The sequence below is a fragment of the Ctenocephalides felis genome, unplaced genomic scaffold (assembly GCF_003426905.1).
Source record: "Ctenocephalides felis isolate EL2017-DRISC unplaced genomic scaffold, ASM342690v1 CF-g0.4_SCAFFOLD_03573, whole genome shotgun sequence".
NCBI classification, from domain to species: domain Eukaryota; kingdom Metazoa; phylum Arthropoda; class Insecta; order Siphonaptera; family Pulicidae; genus Ctenocephalides; species Ctenocephalides felis.
In genome coordinates, this window is record NW_020539727.1 from 23,125,931 (window position 1) to 23,138,851 (window position 12,921).

The 12,921-nt window shown below is 23.3% G+C and overlaps 1 pseudogene; it reads right to left on the reverse strand.

The window, feature by feature from the left end:
* LOC113389798 overlaps positions 1–12,921 on the reverse strand; it is a 177,256-nt pseudogene that overhangs the window by 2,435 nt on the left and 161,900 nt on the right.

A 12,921-nucleotide genomic window follows, 5' to 3' on the forward strand; every position in this document is an offset into this window, starting at 1 on the left:
AACATTACGAAATATTTAACAAAATCTAAATAAATGACAAAAGTTACTAAACAACTAGGTACTATATGAATATGCATACAATTAATTTTGAAGAGCTCTTCAGGACGTACCGTTTGTACTAAAATGCTGTAATTTGAATATATTAATCTTACATATGTCTATTTTCATAAAGATTAATAAAATCAATAGGTATTCTTTAAAACAATACAAGATTTTAAGCAAAGTCTAAATAAATGACTAAAGTTACCGAACAACTGGGTGCAATATGAATACAATTAACTTTGACGAGCTCTTCAGGACGTACTGTTTTTACTAGAATGCTGTAATTTGGATATGATGGTCTTGTATATATATGTTTTGATAACAATTCATAAAATCAATCGGTTTTCTTGAAAACATTACAAAATATTAAACAAAATCTGACTAAGGTGCAAAATAGTGTGGTACATATCTAACTTGAATTAAAATATATAAAAAATATTGATGCACTAAAGATGTGTCAAATGAAGGTTCAAAACGTATGCAATACTTACTCAAAAAAGTATTAAATTTAATGAAAAATTCAACAAAATTATTTATTAAAAATATGCTACAATAAATTACATTACATTATCATAAAAATTATTTACAAAAACATGTGCAAATAAATTAGAGTTAGAAAATTTACTATAGATACATTATGTTTTCAATTTTTCAAAATTTATTTTCAACGTTTATTTCCAAAATATTTTACAAATTTTTGTAACTAAAATATTTTACCTTACCCGTAGAAATTTGTTTATTTTTACTGTCTTTAAAAAAAATATTTATAAAACATATCTAAGAAATAATTTACAAAAACGAGTGCAAATACAATAAAATTAGAAATTTTACTGTAGAGACATTATGTCTTCGATCTTTCAAAATTTATTTTCAACATTTATTTCCAAAATATTTTACCATTTTTTTTTACTAAAATATTTTACCTTACCTGTAGAAATTTGTCTATTTTTACCGTCTTAAAAAAATTATTTATAAAAAATATCTAAGAAATAACTTACAAAAACATTTGAAAACAAACTGACGTAAGAAAATTTACTGTGGAGACATTATGTCTTCGGTTTTTCAAAATTTATTTTCAACATTTGTTTCCAAAATTTTTAACTAATTTTTGTTACTAAAATATTTTACTTTACCTGTAGAAATTCGTCCATTTTTACTGTCTTTAAAAGGTGAAGCCATAGTACTGGCATTTGTGCCAAAAGAATTATTCATGGCACAAGATTGACTTTGGGATTGTGATAAATCGTCTGCTCCATAAAACTGGGAATTCCCTAAAAAATAAAAAATAAATTATCAAAATCCAACATCAACATACATTGGCAACAATTATAGAAAAATATTAGCAAGAGTATAAATAATCAACCAATTTACCAATATCATGTTTTTCCTCTTACCTGAGTAACTCATACTAGAATCCCTAGCCTCGCTCAACCTCAACTTAGATCCGCCCTTTTTCATGGCATCTAAAGAATTATCAACCCTTTCATTGACGATTTGAAGAGCATTGCTATCCACAAAGGGTGCTCTAGGGTCACCATTTTTTACAAGGGCCGAATAACGGCCACTTCCAGTATTTACTACGCCCGGTGGAGACCCATTTGATAAATCTCGATGGCCACAACATGTACAAGTCCTTGAAAGGGTCTCCTGGGGATGAAATAAATATTATATATATATATATATATATATATATATATATATATATCTCGTGTCACGATGTTGGTTTGCGATGGACGCCCAAACTACTGAACCGATTTTGAATTTTATTGGCTCATCGTGTGCATATATATCCAACTTAGGTTATAGGAAATTTTGAAAAGTATTATATTTGAAACATAAATATATAATTTTTATGCATTTCTAAAAATTTTGACAGAAAATGACCAAAAAAAAACAAAACACTAAAATGTCGAATGTCAAAATTTATGGAAAATTCAAGAAAAAAAGATTTATGATTTTTGAATAAAAAATCGACAGTTCAAATAATGTAATTCAAAAACATATACATATATAGATATATCCAACATTTATATTCGAATTAGATGAATTGTTATATTCAAAATCACAATTTATAGTTTTAAATCTAATTAAAAATCAATGTTTATAAATTTAAATAAATGTTGACATGAAAAACGTCAAATGTCATTTGTCAATATTTATGAAAATAATTATATAAATAGATTTACAATTTATATTTATTCGATTAGCTTACCAAATTATTTCGGATACCAAAACTTCATCAAAACCTTATAGATCAGAGATGACAATAAAAAAGCGACATATTGAATTTAAAATTAATCATAAACAAAAATTTGACATTTCACAAAAAAATGTTTAACGACTTATTTCAATAAGAAGCAAATAAATTAATTATTCCAAGTTATGTTATAGGCAATATTGCCAAGCAAATTATAGATAAAAAACATTATTGTAAAATAAATATTATCATATTATATTAATTTTGAACCAAGAAGGAAATATTTTGACATTTATAACTTTAGTGCATATTGGATATATGAACTTGACATTCATTATTTTTCAATTAAATGCAAATATAAAAAATCAAATATTTATATAAAACATTGTATATTTAGATAAAGATACTGCGTTGATTTAGACTAAAATTTAAATTATTCTTTAATTAAATAAAAATTGACATAAACAAAATTAAAATAAACAAAACACTATGATGCGTTGGAATTATTTATCGGAGTGTAAAGAAATTTGTGTAATTAAAATATAATATTATTATTAATATATCAGATGAGATATATTTTGATTGTCATCGCAAATGCTAATCTTACAGGAAATTGTAAACTCTTAAATGGAATAGTACAATCTGAGGGTATCAATTGGAATCTGACAAAAACAAACCAGACAAACTAAATATTATATCATATCATATTAAATTTTGACCGAAAAGAAAATATTTTGACAGTTATAATTAATTTGAAATAAAATGCAAATGTCAAAAATCAGATCTTTATGTAAAAAAAATTTATTTCCACAATATTCCTGTGTTGATTTAGCCAAACTTATTAATTTAACAATTATATAATTATTCATTGATGACTTAAAATAGTTATTAATTTAATAACAAATAAATAATATTTGAAAGAAAATTTTATTGACATATATGACATGACAAAAGTATAATAAACAAAAAACTATGATGCGAGTGAATTAATTTTTGAAGTATTAAATGTCAAATAATTTTGAAAATTATAACAAGTTTTTAACTATTTGTCAAAAAATCAGAGTCCAAATCTATTAAATATTTGATTTTTGGCACTTTTATTAATTCTTTATCAATTTAGGCATATTTTTTATGGCAAAACAACGTTTGCCGGGTTAGCTAGTATATATATATATATAATTATTATTATTATTACCTTAAATGCTTCTCGGAATTTGTTGCTCATGATATTGTAAAGTAGAGGGTTTATGCAGGTGGATGCATAGTAAAGAATTCCTGAAACGTATGTTAGGGCTGTATACACTGCTAACCAAAATGGTCTTTGTTCCAAAGTATGAGGGTTCACATTTGGGGCGTAAATTGCAACTAATCGTTGGGCGTGAAAAGGAGCCCAACATATGAAGAATGCGACCACCACTGCAACTGAAAAAAAAATAAAAAAAAGAAAATATTAAAAGGAAATATTGGGATGGAAAAATGTTCTAAAAGCAAAATGCTTAATATACAACAAACTATTTATGTAAATTATGTAAATAAAATCTATATTATGTTTAAATTATAGATATGTTCGGTTAGCATCGTCTTAAATTGTTTAGGATTTTTTGAGTTATTTTTTTCGCATTTCAACTGCGAATTGCTCAAAATTTTTATATCCAAGTATATATAACAGTTTATACCAGATTTTAGTAAATTTTATCTAATTTTTATCAATGTAAATAAATTATAAAGTCCTAGAACAAAATTTGAAGTTATTTGAACAAATGTAGAAAATGTCCGACATCTATATATTGCAAATTATGAGAATACTAAAGTTTGCAATTCAACTACGAATTGTACAACATTTTGATATCCGAGTGTAAATATCTTTGTTAGACATTTAATACATTTTCTTATAAAACATCAATTTTAGTATTTGCAATTATAGTAGACATATTGAAGAATATTATATGTAAATTACAAAATTGTATTACAAACGGTTGTCCCTGAGGAGCTCCTCAAAAACAACACTTATGTCTAAAAGAAATTTCAGAAGTAAAGTTTGTCTTTGTCAGAAAATAATAACTGAAAATTTTCTTAGAAAACTCGTCAATTTTAGTATTTGCGATTATAGTAGACTTATTGAAGAATATTATATGTGAATTACAAAATTGTATTACAAACGGTTATCCCTGAGGAGCTCCTCAAAAACAACACTTACGTCTAAAAGAAATTTCAGAAGTAAAGTTTGTCTTTGTTAGAAAATAATAACTTTAAATTTTCTTAGAAAACTCATCAATTTTAGTATTTGCAGTTAACTAATATTATATATATATATATATATATATATATATATATATATCTAACAAAATTTAGTAGAAATTTACCATCAAAAATGTGGATGTGCATTTCGATTTCGATAGAAACATGTGCACTTTTTTGACAAAATTATATTTTACACAAAAAAAATTATATGAAAGTGTACAAAACAATTAATGTCGTTAAATAACCAATGGAATTTACTGTAAACTGATATATAATAATATATACATTTCTAAACAAAATTTATGAGAATTTCAGCTTCACATGTATGGATATACATTTCATTGGATTTCACATACGATTCGATCTATGAGTGAGTTCAGCGCTTGCACTTTTTTGACAAAATTATAATTTTCAGAGAAAATTTATATGAAACTGTTAAAAGTAATTAATGTAATTGAATAACTAATGAAATTTACTATGAACTGATATATAATAATATGCACATTGTTTATAGAAGTTATTTGAACAAATGTAGAAAAATGTCCGACACCCATATATTGCAAATTATGAAAATCAATAACGACATCAATATATTGCACATTATGAAAATATTAAAGTCCGCATTTCAACTACGAATTGTACAAAATTTTAATACATTACTATATACAACATTTCTGACAAAATTTAGTAAATTTTATCTAGATTTCATCTATATATTCAAATTGAAATGTTCCCATAAAAAATTTTAAGTAATTCGAGGGATAGCAAAAAATGTCCTAAAAGTAAAACACTAAATACACAATAAACTGTTTATGTAAATGATGTAAATAATATCTATATAACGGTTTAAATTAATAATATGTTCGGTTAGCATCGTCTTAAATTGTTTGGGATTTTTTGAGTTATTTTTATGTTGATGAAGACGTTTTTTCAGGTTTTAGCTAGTTTTTTCGATAATATATATATATATATATATATATATATATATATATATATATTGTATATACATATATATATATATATATACTAGCTAACCCGGCAAACGTTGTTTTGCCATAAAAAATATGCCTAAATTGATAAAAAATTAATAAAAGCGCTAAAATTCAAATATTTAATAGGTTTGTACTCTGATTCTTTGACAAATAGTTAAAAATTTGTTATAATTTTCAAAATTATTTGACATTTTATACTTCAAAAATTAATTCACTCGCATCATAGTTTTTTTGTTTATTATACTTTTGTCATGTCATATGTCAATAAAATTTTCTTTCAAATATTATTTATTTGTTAATAAATTAATAATTATTTTAAGTCATCAATGAATAATTATATAATTGTTAAATTCATAAGTTTGGCTAAATCAACACAGGAATATTGTGGAAATAATTTTTTTTTACATAAAGATCTGATTTTTGACATTTGCATTTTATTTCAAATTGATTATAACTGTCAAAATATTATCTTTTCGGTCAAAATTTAATATAATATGATATAATATTTAGTTTGTCTAGTTTGTTTTTGTCAGATTCCAATGATACCCCCAGATAGTACTATTCCATTTAAGAGGTTACAATTACCTGTAAGATTAGCATTTGCGATGACAATCAAAATATATCTCATCTGATATATTAATAATAATATTATATTTTAATTACACAAATTTCTTTACACTCCGATAAATAATTCCAACGCGTCATAGTGTTTTGTTTATTTTAATTTTGTTTATGTCAATTCTTTTTTAATTAAAGAATAAATTAAATTTTAGTCTAAATCAACGCAGTATCTTTATCTAAATATACAATTTTTTATATAAATATTTGATTTTTTACATTTGCATTTAATTGATAAATAGTCAAAATATTTCCTTCTTGGTCCAAAATTAATATAATATGATAATATTTATTTTACAATAATGTTTTGTATCTATAATTTGTTAGGCAATATTGCCTATAACATAACTTGGAATAATTAATTTACTTGCTTCTTATTGAAGTAAGTCGTTAAACATTTTTGTGAAATGTCAGAATTTTGTTTATGATTAATTTTAAATTCAATATGCCGCTTTTTTATTGTGATCTCTGATCTATAATGTTTTGATGAAGTTTTGGTTTCCGAAATAATTTGGTAAGCTAATCAATTAAATCTAAATCGTAAATCTATTTATATAATTATTTTCATAAATACTGACAAATGACATTTAATTTTTTTACATGTCAACATTTATTAAAATTTTTAAGCATTGATTTTTAATTAAATTTAAAACTATAAACAGTGATTTTGAATATAGCATTTTATCAAATTTGGATATAAATGTTGGATATTTCTATATATGTACATGTTTTTGAATTTTTTTTTTTTGAAATGTCAAATTTTTTTCAAAAATTATATATCGAAATTTCCTAAATTATTTGTCATTTTAGTGTTTTATTTTTTTTTGGTAATTTTCTGTCAAAAGTTTTAGAAATTCATAAAAATTATATATTTATATTTTAAATTTACTTTTCAAAATTTCCTATAACCTAAGTTGGATATATATGCACACGATGAGCCAATGAAATTTAAAATCGGTTCAGTAGTTTGGGCGTCCATCGCGAACCAACATCGTGACACGAGATTTATATATATATATATATATATATATATATATTAAACAATATTCGCATATCTGATCCTTTATCAATAGTTTCATCAATTACTCAATTAGATGAATCCATTCCGGATCCAATTTAATTTGTTTCGGATAATCTGTTGCCCCAGGCTCAACATTTGCTAATGGAGTGACTCAAATAATGGAATCAATAAAGTTTCGAAGGAAACATATATTCCTGTGTCGAAACTTTCAAACTTTGCGGATAAATCAAGCGTTTCGAATTAATTTTATCTTCGTGACGTTTTGCCGCAGGCGAAGATTTCAAAATTATAGACGACTTTGGAGAATTTGATTAAAATTCGAGCGCTTGCATTTAAAACGAGTTATTGGGGTGTAAAAGACATATATGTTGTGTATGAAGGATTTATAGATGGTTTTGTTTTGTAAAATGTTGTTGAAGATAGTATGTAAAATAGTTTTATGGTTTGCGAGATTTTGAACAAACTGTAAAAATTGGTACCGCTTAAGTATTGTACTGGATATTTGTTTTTGAAATATTTTTGGGTAATGAAATTGTAGAATACGCTTTTATGGTGTATGAAAGATGTGTAGACAGGTTTGTTAAGTAAAATTTTGTCAAAAATTGTATGTGGTTTAGTTTGATAGTTTGCGAGATTTAGAACAAGATGTAAGATTGGTACCTCTAATTTCGCCTAACATTTCTTCAAATGACTCTCTATAGAAACATTTTAAATTGAATACATTGGTGAAAAATAGATAAAATTCACTAAAATCTGGTATAAATACTTTTCTATACCTTGATATGAAAATTTTGTAGAATTCGTAGTTGAAATTCAGACTTCAGTATTTTTATTTATTAAGTATTCTTTTTTAAGATTCAAATAACAATTAATTTTGTTCTGGGATATTATAACTTATTCACATTAGTGAAAACTAGATAAAATGTACTAAAATCTAGTGAACAATGTTATATACACTTGCATATCAAAATTTTGTACAATTCGTAGTTGAAATTAGAACTTTAGTTTTTTGATAATGTGCAATATATTGATGTCGTTATTGATTTTCACAATTTGCAATATATGGGTGTCAGACATTTATCTACATTTGTTCAAATAATTTCTATAAACAATGTATATATTATTATATATCAGTTTATAGTAAATTTCATTGGTTATTCAATTACATTAATTACTCTTAACAGTTTCATATAAATTTTCCCTGAAAATTATAATTTTGTCAAAAAAGTGCAAGCGCTGAACTCTTTCATAGATAGAATCGTATGTGAAATCCAATGAAATGCATATACATACTTTTGAAGCTAAAATTCTCATAAATTTTGTTGAGGAATGCATATATTATTATATATCAGTTTACAGTAAATTGGTTATTTAACGACATTAATTGTTTTGTACACTTTCATATAAATTTTCTTTGTAAAATATAATTTTGTCAAAAAAGTGCACATGTTTCTATCGAAATGCACATCCACATTTTTTATGCTAAATTTCTAGTAAATTTTGTTAGATAATATATATATATATATATATATATATATATATATATATATATCAGTTTATAGTAAACTTCATTTTGTTCTAGGACATAATTTTTTTTACACTGATAAAAACTTGATAAAATTTAATAAAATCTAGTGAAAACTGTTATATAAACTTGCATATCAAAATTTTGTACAATTCGTAGTTGAAATGCGGACTTTAGTATTTTCATAATTTGCAATATATGGATTTCGGACATTTTTCTACATTTGTTTAAATAACTTCAAATTTTGTACTAGAACATTATAATTTGCGTACATTGTTAAAAACTAGACAAAATTTACAAAAATCTAGTACAAGTACTTTTCTATACTTCGATACCAAAATATTAAATAATTTGTAGTTGAAATGCGGATTATAGTAATTTTAATTTTTTTATTTAAGAACATTTTTTACGTTTCTTTAAATTTTTTTTTTTTGTTACAATTTATTTTTGTTAATCAAGACTTTAATGTTTTATTTACAAAATTGATATGAGCAGAAAAATACAAAAATTAAAAAAAAATCAATAAATAGAATATAGAAAGAAAAAAGTTAAAATAAAAATAAAATAAAAACAGTAATACAAAAATAATAACAAAAATGAAATATGACGTGGTTTCTTCAAATAACTACAAATTTTATTCTGGGGAATTTAAATCTATTTGCATTAGTAAAAAGTAGATAAAATGTACTAAAATCTAGTGAAAACTGTTGTATACACTTACATATCAAAATTTTGTACAATTCGTAGTCCAAATGCGGACTTTAATATTTTGATAAATCACAATTCAATTTAGAACATTTTTTACATTCCTTCATTAAATTCTTAATTTTTATTTCAGACATTATCGATTATTAGCAAACTTAATAAAATTTACCATCATTTTATACTATTACAAATCAAATTAGGATTTTGCATATATCTTCATTAATATAATTTTTATCACATAAAATTATCTTTATTTTTCCACATAAAATTTATCTTGCAACAAAGTAAAAAAGTCGTAAAACACGAAATGGATTATAATAAACCTACTAGGCTATTAAAAGGATATCTTAAATGATATCATAAAAAATTAAGGAGATCTATAAAATACATAGAATGCTGAGGATTTTATGTACTATCTTTTATTTTTTAAATAAATCTCGATAAAAGAACGAATTAGTAGTATAAAATAATACGGTGGAGTTACTTTATAGGAATAAAAATTTTACGATAGTAAAAGATACTGCGATACGCTTTTTTAATAATTTTGTAAGAAATATTTAGGTTTTTATATATACAACTTGAACAAGTAGTTTTTTAATAATTTGTAAAAATTTGTAAAATATTAAGCAACTTGCCAATTGAAAAAAAATCACATATTTCATTTTATTTGTATCTATATATTTTAAAATGTCAATAAAGTATTATATAACATATATAGAATTTGTACGGTGGAGACGTAATCCTTTTGACACGTGTCCTTTGCAGGAAAATATCTGTTCAGGATTAAATTGCCATTGGAAAAAGATTTATGGTCATTTATATATATATATATATATATATATATATATATATATATATCCATAATAATCCTTCGCTCCATTAATTTCCAAGTAATAACTATTTACTAAAACTTTAGTAACTAGTTAGAAAAAGCGTAATGCGTCTTCGGAAAGGACATTTTGTGATGAATTTTACGAGGAAAAGTACTTTAAGTTTTTTCTCCTGATCAAAGTCGTTTAACTTATTTCCAAGAAGAAGTTTTAGTGACAGGATTAAAGGACCGAAGTTGAAATCATTAATTTTCGTTAACTATTCAGCAAAGGACGAAGATATATATATATATAATAAATATATATATATATATATATATATATATATATATATACTATAAATTGTCCGAAACATTGAACCGATTTTATTAGTTTTATCCACAAATTGTTTATACCATTTTTATTTATAATATAAAATTGCATTGGGTAGTTTTATTAACTATAATGTTTATATATTGTTGTACACAAATTTATCAGATTATTTATCCTTAAATTAATAATTGACTTAAATATCAAGTACACTTTTCTTCGATAATTATTACGTAAGTTATTGTTCAAAAAACTAATGTAAAAAATTTTACTTTACAGTTTTTAATTTTTTTTTTCAACAAATTTGTATTAAAAAATATTGTAAGTGTTAAAATGCAATATCTCGGAAAATATTTGAGATATTTAGGTGATTCAAAAAGTGGTTCTTATTACATTTTTTATAAGCCATCCATTGGTTGTACTTTCGATTTGCTGTTTTAACTCTTTCACTAAGAACAAAATTTGTTATAGTATAAAGGTTGAAAAAACTAGTATAAGTTAGTGCAAAATAATAATTTTTTATAACTACTAGTATAAAATTAATGTAAATTGAAGATAAATTTCGGTATGTTATTTATCAAAGCATAAATTATATTCTCACATTAAAAGTTTTTCAATTTCCAAAGAATTTTATTATAATTTTCACTATTTTTTTTAATGCACAATACTCCATGTTCAAAAATTTATAGTGGCTGTACTATATATAGTTAAGCTATGTAATTTTAGTATAGTCTTCCCAAAAGTATGTACTTTAAGTGTACATATTTAAATTTTATTGTTTTTGAACAAATAAGTAAAGTTTTCTGCAACATTCTAGAATTTTGTCCGCTTGTGAATTTATAAATTTTGTGCCTAAATATTCGTTTCAAAAAATCGTAAAATTTTAAAATTCAATATCTCAAAAATGGTTCTAGATAATTAGGTAATTCGAAAAGTGTTTCATATTACATTTTTTATCATTTTTTATCACCATCCATTGGTTGTACTCTCGATTTGCTGTTTTAACTCTTTCACTAAAAACAAAACTCGCTATAGTATAAAGGTTGAAACTACTAGTATCAGTTAAGTGCAAAATGAAAACTTTTCTTTCAAAAAAGACAAAAATAATAATTTCATATATTTTCAATATAAAAACTAAACTTTGATAACAAAATTGAGCAAAAAAAAGTGCAAAAATCTTGGTAAATAATAAATATTACAAAAAATTACACATAGTTAAATATACTTTTATAATTATGTTCACATTAAAGAACCTAAAATTATTTTAACATTCATTGCAGTATTGCATTATTATATTGCAAAATAATCTACCAAGTCTTTATCTATAAATTTATAATTTACAATCAGGTTTTTAATAAAACTTGTACTTTGAATTGTGATTGTAAACAAGATGACATTTGAATTTGATTTATAAACTGATTTGTTTATATATAAAATAATAATTTTTCTCTTAAATACACAAATCTAACACTTTGAATATAAAAAACTTCTAATATAAAAGTTGACATAAATTAAAAATCAAATCACAACCCAAGTTTTAAGTATCAAATAATAAATGCACTCAATATTTTAAATTTGCATAATAATATTATGCAAAAAATTATGCAATTCATAATGCAACAATACAACAATTGATATTTTTAAATGGAAATAAAGTTTAAAAGGTTATTCGTTTTAAATCTTGAATACAAAATATATACGACGAAGATCGAATTATAATATTTTTAGTAGAAAAGAATTTAAATTTGAAAGTTAGCTAAAAGTTGTATTAAAAATTACAACCTCTAAGATGTTTATTTTTTCTAAAAAAATATCAACAGCAAATATACAACTAAAATTGACTATTTTTTACTATATACTAATATTCAGAAATTTACACAAATTTAAACAAATTTAGTATGAGTCAAATCTTTATATTTCAAAATAAAATTTCTTCAATTTTTTTTTTAAATTTTGCACTTTGTACTTTCTTTCTGCGATTCAAAAACACTCATATGAATAAATTGAATAAAAAACAGAATATTTTAACCTTGACTGCACCGAGAAAACCGCAAAAGTCGCAATATTAATGCAAAATTCTCATTAATATTAATTTTTATTAATCAATTGCAATAATTTGCAATAATTGATTGACTTTGTCATCGTGAGAATCGACTTTTAGCAGAGGATAAATAGATTCATAAACTTTATTTGTATAACTAGTGTGGCGCATGGCATCGTGCCTTAAGGCAAATTGCTGGAACTTCCCGTACCAAAAATTATTTTTGTTTTAAAAGATTAACATTTTCGAAAAAAATTTACTCTGAAAAAATTAGATTATTGAGAAACTATAAATTTTTGACAAAACTTTACTTCTTTTGAAAAAAAAAGAATTTTTAAAGAAAAATTTATTTTGAAATATTTTGGAAATTCTGAACTTTTTTTCAAAGCAATCGTACTGC